Source organism: Moschus berezovskii, chromosome 4 (genome assembly GCF_049115385.1).
Source record: "Moschus berezovskii isolate FMDL1 chromosome 4, NW_MosBer_1.0, whole genome shotgun sequence".
Taxonomy (NCBI): domain Eukaryota; kingdom Metazoa; phylum Chordata; class Mammalia; order Artiodactyla; family Moschidae; genus Moschus; species Moschus berezovskii.
This window is the reverse complement of record NC_142463.1, coordinates 98586335-98598864: the sequence shown is the minus strand read 5'-3', so window position 1 is coordinate 98598864 and position 12530 is coordinate 98586335.

The following is a 12530-nucleotide window of genomic DNA, read 5'->3' as shown; positions in this document are numbered from 1 at the left end:
TCCCAGGCAAGAGTACTGGAGGGGTTAGCCATTCCCTTCTCCAGGGGATCTTCCCAACCCAGGGATTGAACCTAGGTCTCTTGCATTGCTGGCAGATTCTTTACCATCTGAGTCACCAGGGAAGCCCCAACAACAATAAAATTTTATACAATTTTGTTTTTTGGTGATGCTATTTTTGCTAGCTTTATTGAGATATAATTGACATATAACATTCAGTTCAGTTCAGTTGCTCAGTCCTGTCTGACTCTGCAACCCCATGAACCACAGCATGCCAGGCCTCCCTGTCCATCACCAACTCCTGGAGTCCACCCAAACTCACGTCCATCGAATCGGTGACGCCATCCACCCATCTCATCCTCTGTCGTCCCCTTCTCCTCCTGACCTCAATCTTTCCCAGCATCAGGGTCTTTTCAAATGAGTCAGCTCTTTGCATCAGGTGGCCAAAGTATTGGAGTTTCAGCTTCAGCATAAGTCCTTCCAATGAACACCCAGGACTGATCTCCTTTAGGATGGACTGGTGGATCTCCTTGCAGTCCAAGGGACTCTCAAGAGTCTTCTCCAACACCACAGTTCAAAAGCATCAATTCTTCGGTGATCAGCTTTCTTTATAGTCCAACTCTCACATCCATACATGACTACTGGAAAAACCATAGCCTTGACTAGATGGACCTTTGTTAGTGAAGTAATGTCTCTGCTTTTTAATATGCTATCTGGGTAGGTCATAACTTTCCTTCCAAGGAGTAAGCGTCTTTTAATTTCATGGCTGCAATCACCATCTGCATTGATTTTGGAGCCCAGAAAAATAAAGTCAGCCACTGTTTCCACTGTTTCCCCATCTGCCATAAAGTGATGGGACAGGATGCCATGATCTTATTCTTCTGAATGTTGAGCTTTAAGCCAACTTTTACACTCTCCTCTTTCACTTTCATCCAAAGGTTTTTTAGTCCCTCTTCACTTTCTGCCATAAGGGTGGTGTCATCTGCATATCTGAGTTTATTGATATTTCTCCCGGCAATCTTGATTCCAGCTTGTGCTTCTTCCAGTCCAGCGTTCCTCATGATGTACTCTGCATATAAGTTAAATAAGCAGGGTGACCATATACAGCATTGACGTACTCCTTTTCCTATTTGGAACCAGTCTGTTGTTCCATGTCCAGTCTTAACTGTTGCTTCCTGATCTACATACAGGTTTCTCAAGAGGCAGATTGGGTGGTCTGGTATTCCCATCTCTTTCAGAATTTTTCACAGTTTATTGTGATCCACACAGTCAAAGGCTTTCGCATAGTTAATAAAGCAGAAATAGATGTTTTTCTGGAACTCTCCTGCTTTTTTGATGATGCATCCGATGTTGGCCATTTGATCTCTGGTTCCTCTGCCTTTTCTAAAACCTGCTTGAACATCTGGAAGTTCTCTGTTCACATCCTGTTGAAGCCTCGCTTGGAGAATTTTGAGCATGACTTTACTAGCGTGTGAAATGAGTGCAATTGTGCAGTAGTTTGAGCATTCTCTGGCATTGTCTTTCTTTGGGATTGGAATGAAGAATGACCTTTTCCAGTCCTGTGGCCACTGCTGAGTTTTCAAAATTTGCTGGCATATTGAGTGTAGCACTTTCACAGCATCATCTTTTAGGATTTGAAATAGCTCAACTGGAATTCCATCACCTTCACAAGCTTTGTTCGTAGTGATGCTTTCTAAGGCCCACTTGACTTCACATTCCAGGATGTGTGGCTCTACATGAGTGATCACACCATCATGATTATCTTGGTCGTGAAGATCTTTTTTGTACAGTTCTTCTGTGTATTCTTGCCACCTCTTCTTAATATCTTCTGCCTCTGTTAAGTCCCTACCATTTCTGTCCTTTATTGTGCCCATCTTTGCATGAAATTGTTCCCTTGGTATCTCTAATTTTCTTGAAGAGATTGCTAGTCTTTCCCATTCTATTGTTTTCCTCTATTTTTTTTGCAAGATATGCAGCATGATTTGATATACCTATGTACTGTGAAAATGTTTACCACAATGAGTTGTTTATTTATTTATTTTAATTGGAGGCTAATGACTTTACAATATTGTATTGGTTTTGCCATACATTGACATGAATCAGCCATGGGAACATGTGTTCCCCATCCTGAACCCCCCTCCCACCCCCTCCCCATCCCATCCCTCATGGTCATCCCAGTGCACCAGCCCCGAGCACCCTGTCTCATGCATAGAACCTGGACTGGCAATCTATTTCACATATGATACTATACATGTTTCAATGCTATTCTCTCAAATCATCCCCCCACCTTCTCCCACAGAGTCCCAAAACTGTTCTATACATCTGTGCCTCTTTTGCTGTCTCACATATAGGGTCATCGTTACCATCTTTCTAAATTCCATATATATGCGTTAGTATACTGTATTGGTGTTTTTCTTTCTGGCTTATTTCACTCTGTATAATAGGCACCAGTTTCATCCACCTCATTAGAACTGATTCAATTGTATTCTTTTAACAGCTGAGTAATACTCCATTGTGTGTATGTACCACAACTTTCTCATCCATTCATCTGCTGATGGACATCTAGGTTGCCTCCATGTCCTGGCTATTATAAGCAGTTCTGTGATGAACATTGGGATATATGTGTCTCTTTCAATTCTGATTTCCTTGGTGTGTATGCCCAGCAAGTTTTACGCAAGGTGTACTCCATTTACAGTTATCACAGAATATTGGCTGTATTCCCTGTGCTGTACAACACATCCTTATGGCTTATCTTACATTCAATAGTTTGTATCTCCCACTACTCCACCCTCAATCTTTATTTTGTTCAGTGTTTCACATGTAGTAAACAGCACAAGAGTCAAGATAAGCTGATTTTGCTTGCATTAATCAGTATAAACTAAATGATTTGCATTTGAGGTAGATAACTGTTATAGTAAAACTTTGAACAATTAAAGAAAAGGAAGAAAGGATGGAAAAGACTAGAAGATGAAAGAAAAAGAAAAGACTATCACGTGACTAGCAGTCAGACAAGATATTTAAGTTGAAATTTTGGCTTCATCTCTGACTTGCTGTGTGATTGCAGGCAAATTCCATAACCTCCCTGAGGCTAGCTTTCTTTTCTAAAACTTGGCAATAATAACCCCCTGGAAGGCTTGTTGTGAAGACTAAATGAACTAATATCTGTAAAATGTCTAGCATCTGATGCAGAGGCTCAGAAATGTAGCTATTTGTTGAAGTGATTTTGGATATGGCCCTATACATGTGTGTGTGTTCATGGCTATGGTTTTACAATTTTAAAAAGAATACAATTTTTAGTGATTTTATTCATGAACTCATGATTCTAGGAAAAGAGAATGCCTAATTTGTGTGGGTGAGACCACAAAAAAGAGGACTTTAAATACACATAATAGCAATAAACTTTTATTTTGCACTCACTATTTTCAGGAATAGATTTAAGTATTACGTGTGTGTATGTGTGTGTGTGTGTGTGTGTGTATGCTGTGCTCAGTTGTGTCCGACTCTGTGACCCATGGACTGTAGCCTGCCAGGCTTCTCTGTCCATGGGACTCTCTGGGCAGAATACTGGAGTGGGTAGGCATTCTCTTCTCCAGAGGGTCTTCCCAACCCGGGGATCAAACCCACATCTCTTGTGTCTTCTGCCTTGGCAGACAGTTTCTTTACCACTGTGCCACCTCAATTATCTGATTTAGTCCTTTATTGTAGCACCAAGAGATAGTACTATTACTAATTCAATCTTACAGCTAAGGGAACCAAAGTTTAGAGAGATCATGTTACTTATCTGGGGTCAGTTAGTAGGTTTGGAAAGTGGATATAAAGATCTCTAACCTCAAAGCCTGATCTGTTATTAAAAACTTTTTCATGCTTTTTTCATGCTTTCTAGGCCTAGATAGCATATTAAAGAGACATTACTTTGCCAGCAAAGGTCAGTCTAGTCAAGGCTATGGTTTTTCCAGGGGTCAGGTATAGATGTGAGAGTAGGACTGTGAAGAAAGCTGAGCGCCAAAGAATTGATGCTTTTGAACTGTGGTGTTGGAGAAGACTCTTGAGAGTCCCTTGGACTGCAAGGAGATCCACCAGTCCATCCTAAAGGAGATCAATTCTGGGTGTTCATTGGATGGACTGATGCTAAAGCTGAAACTCCAATACTTCGGCCATCTCATGCGAAGAGTTGACTCACTAGAAAAGGCTCTGATGCTGGGAGGGATTGGGAGCAGGAGGAGAAGAGGACAGCAGAGAATGAAATGGTTGGATGGCATCACTGACTCGATGGACATGAATTTGGATGAACTCCGGGAGTTGGTGATGGACAGGGAAGCCTGGAATGCTGTGACTCATGGGGTCACAAAGAGTCAGACATGACTGAGCAACTGAACTGAACTGAACTGAGGCTTAGAATTACGACTCTTACATTTACACAGTGTTTAACAGTTTACAAAGTAATTTCATATAATTCTTACTTGGTTCTCCCTGCAGCCATTTCAAAGGGTTCAGTTCAGTTCAGTCGCTCAGTCGTGTCCAACTCTCCGCGACCCCATGAATCACAGCAGCCAGCTCTCTAAGATCAGTTGCTTTGGAAGCTAAGACCTAGAGAAATGAGACCTGTTCAAGGTAGCAGCACAGTTGAGAGGAGGCAGACCTGCATTCAACCTCAGAGCTTCTGAATCCAACACTAGACCTCTTTTTTTTTTTTAACTTACTATCTTTCAGTTGTTTGTGGACATTTAGAAAATGCACCCAACATGGAATTGATTTTGGAGCCTAAAGCACAATCTTTACTTAACATTAATAGAACAAAACATTCTTCTCTGGGACGCACTGTTATTCTGTATAATGCCGGTGAACCCAGTGCTGAGCTAATGAACAATCCTGCTTCAGTAAAATGAAAGATATAACTTTTAAACTAAGGACTTGGTTTTGTATATTTGCATGTGTATATAACTTGTAAAAAGAACTTTATAAAATGCCTTGCAAGTGACAACCTAGAGGGGTGGGATGGATAGGAGGCAGGAGGGAGGTTCAAGAGGGAGGGGACATATGTTTCTCTACGACTGTTTCATGTTGATGTATAGTAGAAACAAACCCAATATTGTAAAGCAGTTATCCCCCAATTAAAAATAAAGAAGTAAAAATAACCATATTTGGGGACTGATCAAGGCTGCTGGCTGGGGAGTGAGTTATGTGCCAATGTGGACCATTCTTTTTTAGGAGTGACCCTATGTATTTCTCAAGTAACCTATCCCATTGATGGACAGCCACAGTATATTTTTACTTGAAAGCTACCTGGGGTGTTAAAGGAGATGACAGACTTGGCCCTTGCGTGGTTTAAAAGCAAGTTGAAAGAGAAGATGGATGAAGACAAGAGTGCACAGGTTTTGATCATTCCACTTGGATTCTCCAGGACACTACTTTGGCTTATTTTCTTGCATGATCACATCATAGATTCTGATCACTGGTCACTGAAGTACTTAACTTTCGTTCCTAGCTTGCTGTCTCAGATTTGAGATTCCAGCAGACAGGTGTGGAGAAATTTTAGCTCTGGGAAGCAGCCCTCTGTTCACAGGATCCTAATCACCATGGACAATTGCCATGAACACTCTCCCCCGTCCCTGCTGGCACCTGCAGGTGAGCCTGCTTCCTGGAGCCCACTTATGCTGGATGACATGCTGGTAAAGAGCCGACAGGAATTCTTTGTGAAAATGTGCAGTTGTCATATCTTTGGTTTAAGTGTATAATTGCTTAAAACTTTCATTGTGAATAAGTTATAGTATAAATGTCTATGATATATATGTACCTTTTAAAGAAAAATGATAAAGCAAACATCTTGTGTTCACCACTTAGTTTAAAACCTAGAACATTATCAGTGATTAAAAATCTCCTATCAGTCAGTTCAGTTGCTCAGTCGTGTCCGACTTTTTGCGACCCCATGAATCACAGCACGCCAGGCCTCCCTGTCCATCACCAACTCCTATAGCCATCCCCAATCACACTCCAGAAAGAGTCACTATATTGAATTTTGTGTTAATATTTTCTTGTGTTTATAATTATATCACCTATATATGGATCTCTAAGAGGCAGATTCTATAGTTTCGCCTGTTTTAAAACAGTATATGACCTGTGTAATACTGTGTATTTCTTTATGACTTATACTCTTACTCTAAAATTTTGTTTTTGAGATTCATCCATGTTAATGTTGTGGGTAACTTATTTCCAGTATTATAGAGTGCTCAATTTTTATGAAAGTACCACAGTTTGTTTATCCACTTTATTATTTCCATATTTTTTTCTTTTTATTATTATGCACAGTGTTGATTTGGACATATATCTTAGTACACACATATATAAGAATTTCTCTCTTGGATATGTGCAAAGTATTGAAGTCAAATTTCTAGTCACAAAATGTAGGCAAGCTTAGATTCACTAGGTAATGTCAAACTTTGTCCAAGCGTACACTATACCCCCTGTGCTAATGAGAATTGTTTTACATCCTAGCCATCTCTTTGTGATTCGAATTACTCAAATTTTTGTTAATCTAGTGGATGTAAAGTTAGATACCACTGAGATATTTTAATTTGCATATTTTTATGATTAATGAGGTTGAGTATCTTCATATATTTAAGGGCCATTAGTGTTTTCCGTTCTGTGAAAGTCTGACTCATGCTCTTCTACCCATTTTTAAATGAGCCAATAATCTTTTTCTTTTAGTTCTTCGAATATTCTGTTGTTCAGTTGCTCTGTCATGCTGGACTCTTTGTGACCCCATGGACTGCAGCATGCCAGGCTTCCCTGTCCTTCACCATCTCCCGGAGCTTCCTCAAACTCATGTCTATTGAGTCAGTGATGCCATCCAACCATCTGACCCTCTGTTATCCCATTCTTCTTCCTTCTATCTTTCCCAGCATCAGGGTCTTTTCCAATGAGTCTGCTCTTCATATCACGTAGCCAAAGTATTGGAGCTTCAGTATCAGTCCTTCTAATGAATATTCAGGATTGGTTTCCTTTAGGATTGACGGATTTGATCTCCTTGCTGTCCAGTTCAGTTGCTCAGTCATGTCCAACTCTTTGCGACCCCATGGATTGCAGTACGCCAGGCTTCCCTGTCCATCAACAACCACCGGAGCTTACTCAAACTCATTTCCATCGAGCCAGTATTGTCATCCAACCAATCCATCCTCTGTCATCTCCTTCTCCTCCTGCCTTCAATTTTTCCCATCATCAGGGTTTTTTCAAATGAGTCAGTTCTTCGCATCAGGTGACCAAAGTATTGGAGTTGCAGCTTCAGCATCAGTCCTTCCAATGAATATTCGGGACTGATTTCCTTTAGGATGGACTGGTTGGATCTCCTTGAAGTCCAAGGGACTCTCGAGAGAGTCTTCTCCAGCACCACAGTTCAAAAGCATCAGTTTTACAGGGCTCAGCTTTCTTTTATAGTCCAACTCTCACATCCATACATGACTACTGGAAAAATCATAGCTTTGACTAGATGGAACTTGGTCGACAAAGTAATGTCTCTGCTTTTTAATATGCTGTCTAGGTTGGTCATAAGCTTTTCTTCCAAGGAGCAAGCATCTCTTAATATTGATATTTCTCCTGGCAGTCTTGATTCCAGCTTGTGCTTCATCCAGCCCAGGATTTCGCATGATGTACTCTGCATATAAGTTAAATAAGCAGGATGACAATGCAGCCTTGACTTACTCCTTTCCCGATTTGGAGCCAGTCTGTTGTTCCATGTTCAGTTCTAACTGTTGCTTCTTGACCTGCATACAGATTTCTCAGTAGGCAGGTCAGGTGGTTTGGTATTCCCATCTCTTTAAGAATTTTCCACAGTTTGTTGTGATCCACACAGACAAAGGCTTTGGCGTAGTCAATAAAGCAGAAGTAGATGTTTTTTGGAACTCTCTCATCTTTTTGATGAGCCAGCAGATGTTGGCAATTTGATCTCTGGTTCCTCTGCCTTTTCTAAATCCAGCTTGAACATCTGGAAGTTCACAGTTCAAGTATTGCTGAAGCCTGGCTTGGAGAATTTTGAGCATGACTTTACTAGCGTGTGAGATGAGTGCAATTGTGTGGTAGTTTGAACATTCTTTGGCATTGCCTTTCTTTGGGATTGGAATGAAGACTGACCTTTTGCAGTCCTGTGGCCACTGCTGTCCAAGGACTTTCAAGAGTCTTCTCCAACACCATAGTTTGAAAGTATCAATTCTCTCATGCTCAGCCTTCTTTTTGGTCCAACTCTCACATCCATACGTGACTACTAGAAAAACCATAGCTTTGACTATATGGACTTTTACTGGCAAAGTAATATGTCTGCTTTTTAATTTGCTGGCTAGGTTTGTCATAGCTTTTCTTCCAAGTATCTCTTAATTTCATGGCTGCAGTCACCATCTTCAGTGTTTTTTGGAGCCCAAGAAAATAAAGTCTTTCATTGTTTCCCTATCTATATGCTATGAAGTGATGGGACCAGATGTCATGATCTTAGTTTTTTGACTGTTGAGTTTTAAGCCAGCTTTTTCACTCTCCTCTTTCATCTTCATCAGGAGACTCATTCCTCTCTGATTTCTGCCATAAGGGTGGTGTCATCTGCATATCTGACATTATTGATATTTCTCCTGGCAATCTTGATTCCAGCTTGTGCTTCATTCAGCCTGCCATTTTGCATCATGTATTCTGCACGTAAATTAAATAAGCAGGATGACAATATACAGCCTTGACATATTCCTTTCCCAATTTTGAACCAGTCTGTTGTTCCATGTTTGGTTCTAACTGTTGCTTCTTATCTTGCATACAGGTTTCTCAGGAGGCAGGTAAGGTGGTCTGATATTCCTATCTCTCTAAGAATTTTCCAGTTTGTTGTGATCCACACAGTCAAAGGCTTTGGTGTAGTCAATGACACAGAAGTAGATATTTTTCTGGGTACTAATATTTCATCTTCTTAATGTGCTGCAAATATTATTTCCTGGCAAAATATACTACTTTTCAGTATTTATCTCATATCTAAACCAATGATAACCTACTTCTGCCTAAATGTTCTGCCATCAAAATCCTTGTGTTTTCTGATCTGCACCTGATTTACATTGCCATGCTCTTCGGTAGGGGCCTTTGAACTCTCTTTTTTGTTGCTCTGCTTTTGATGCTTCAGAAATGGGATAGGCTACCCAAAGAACATAACGCTTCCCTGATGGCTCAGATGATAAAGAATTTGCTTGCAGTGCAGGAGACCTGGTTTCAATCCCTGCGTCACGAAGATCCCCTGGAGAAGGGAATAGCTACTGACTCCAGTAATTTTCCCTTGAGAATTCCATGGACAGAGGAGCCTGGGGGGCTCTAGTCCATGGGCTCACAAAAAGTCGAACATGACTGAGCAATTAACCCTTTCACTTCTCACCCAAAGAACATAGGCCCTGGCACCAGGTTTGAATAGTTTTGCATTCAGATTCTACCATTAGTTATTGGATCTTGGGCAAGTTCTTTTTTAATACCTTATGTGCTGGAGAAGACTCTTGAGAGTCCCTTGGACTTCAAGGAGCTCGACTAGTCAATCCTAAATGAAATCAGTCCTGACTGTTCATTGGAAGGACAGATTCTGAAGCTCCAATATTTTGGCCACCTGATGTAAAGAGCCACCTGCCTGATACCGGGAAAGACTGAAGGCAAAAGGAGAGAAGGCTGGCAGAGGATGAGATTGTTAGACAGAATTTCTGCCTCAATGGACTTGAGTCTGAGCAAACTCCGGGAGATAGTGGAGGACAGGGAATCCTGGCATGCTGCAGTCCATGGGTCACAAAGAGGCAGATGTCACTTGTGACTGAACAACAAAAATCTGTCTCAGAGGAATGTGGTACCTTATGCTATATTTGCACTTGGTGAAATTGTTTGACACATAGTAGGTTCTCAAACAATATTTGGCACTGAACTTTGCCTCAAATTCATTGACATAGCCAATTGTGGTACCTACAACTAAATAAAAGTCTTTAACGACTCAGTCCATTTGAAAAAGTAAAATAGGAAACTTAAAAAAATTTTTTTTTAATTTTGTATTGGAACATAACTAATTAACAATGTTGTGATAGTTTCAGGTGGAAAGAAAAGGGACTTAGCCATACACGTACATGTATTCATTCCTCCAAACTCCCCTCCCATCCAGACTGCCACATAACATTGAGTAGAGTTCCCTGTGCTAGCTATATAGTAAGTCCTTGTTGGTTTTTTGATGATGTTTTTGTAATTCAGAATTTTTAGGCTCATTTTGTGTGGAGTGAGAATTATTCATGAGGTAACATAAGGACTCCAAAATGAATAGGGCACAGTCTCCTCCATTAAGGTATGCATATTTTAAACAGGATATTTGGAGAGGTAGAAGTTAAATGTTTTAGAGATTTAAACATTTTCCCTCTTCTGTATAATTGGATGCAGAAAACTACCTTGAAATGGATGCTCTGGATTGAAGAAGTCACCGAAATTATTCTTCTTAATTACAAAAATGTATCACTACTGTCAATGGAAATAACAAACAATCTATAATAGGAATGGAAAAGAGTTTTACTTGAGACAGAGTGAGGACTTAGCCTGGGAGACACAGATTCAAAAAGCACTTGGGTTGTGTTCTACCAGACTACAAAATATGGGAGGCTTCTACAGGCAAAACTGTCAAAATTACTTAAGTTATTTTTTAAGAATTAGGATTGAATTTGGCAAGAATTAAGGGTGCTTGTTAAACAAGAATAGGTTGTGATCCAAGATGACTGCACAGTTAGAAGAGGACATCTCAAGGTCATAAGGTTGCAGCTGGCAGCTGGCAGTAGATATTCTTTTGAGAACTGGGTGTTATCCCTGAGTCTGATAGAGTTCAGAAAAGTCAAGTTCTCAGTAATACAGGAATGTGTCTGAAACCACATCCACAGTGGTCACCCAACTCCATTTTGGATTCCTGAACCATGGTTACTACACCTTGATTTTTAAATGCATTGTTTTCTTTAATAGTTAAAGCAGATGTACAAAGCATGTTTAACAGGTCACAAAACAGGCAGCTCTATTTAGCAAAAAGTTGAAGTTAATCATGTATAAGGGCTTCCCTCAGCTCAGTTGGTAAAAAGTCCACCTGCAATACAGGAGACCCTGGTTCGATTGCTGGGTCGGGAAGATCCACTGGAGAAGGGATAGGCTACCCACTCCAGTATTCTTGGGCTTCCCTTGTGGCTCAGCTGGTAAAGAATCTGCCTGCAGTGCAGGAGACCTGGGTTTGATCCCTGGGTTGGGAAGATCCTCTGGAGAAGAGAAAGGCTACCCACTCCAGTATTCTGGCCTGGAGAATTCCATGGACTATACGGTCCATGGGGTGACAAAGAGTCGGCCATGACTGAGCAACTTACACTTTCACGTTTTCACTTTCAGTCATGTATAAACCAGAATGATTTTCCCATCCCTCAATATGTGAAAACTTCTTCCTCAAAAGTAGACACCTGTTATTCCTTTTTTCCCCTACATTTTTTTTTTTTCTTGTGTAGCAGATGCTCCCTTTCCACTTGGAGGACAGAGCTCTGGAAGAGGGTGACTTTCAGAGTCATCCTCCACTTCTGTTTCCTGAGTGTTTTATATACCGACTCTGACCAAATCCTCTCCATTCTCCTTCCTTCACCATTTCTCAATTTGTTCATTGCACTGTGTGCCCATTGCCACCGCCTCAGTCCAACCTTTCTCATCTCTCACTGGAACATGGGGATGGAATTCCACCAGGTCTCCCTTCCTCCATCATCATGCCCTCTCTAATCTATCCTTCATCCTGCTGCCAGAGAGTGGCATATGTTTTAAAACTGAAATCTCATTATATCACCTCCTTGTTTAAGCTTTTTAATCTTGTGTCCTTAGTGTGGCCCTATCTTCTCTTCCACTTGTCTCTTACTTTCTACGCTGGACCCACCCACTCACAGTCTCTGAGGCTGCCATACAGATACTTGCCCTGTTCTTAGACTCAAGCCCTCCTCACCATCTTGCACCACCATGCTCTCCTTGTTATCACCTTGTTTGTCTTGTAAACACTTGCTTATTCAACACTTAACCCAAATGCTGAATCTTCTTTGAAACTACATTTGAACCCACCAGGTCACACTGACAGTTTCTCTGTGGTTCATTTCACTGTGTAAATATTTTCTATTTAGATCACTCTTACTTGATTATATTTTGTCTCCCCTCACTAGACTGTGAGCTTCTTAAGGCAGTTCAGTTCAGTTCAGTTCAGTTCAGTCGCTCAGTCGTGTCTGACTCTCCGCGACCCCATGAATCACAGCACGCCAGGCCTCCGTGTCCATCACCAACTCCCGCAGTACACTCAAACTCATGTCCACAGAGTCGGTGATGCCATCCAGCCATCTCATTCTCCGTCGTCCCCTTCTCCTCCCGCCCCCAACCTTTCCCAGCATCAGAGTCTTTTCCAGTGAGTCAACTCGTCGCATGAAGTGGCCAAAGTATTGCAGTTTCAGCTTTAGCATCAGTCCTTCCAATGAACATCCAGGATTGATCTCCTTTAGAATGGACTG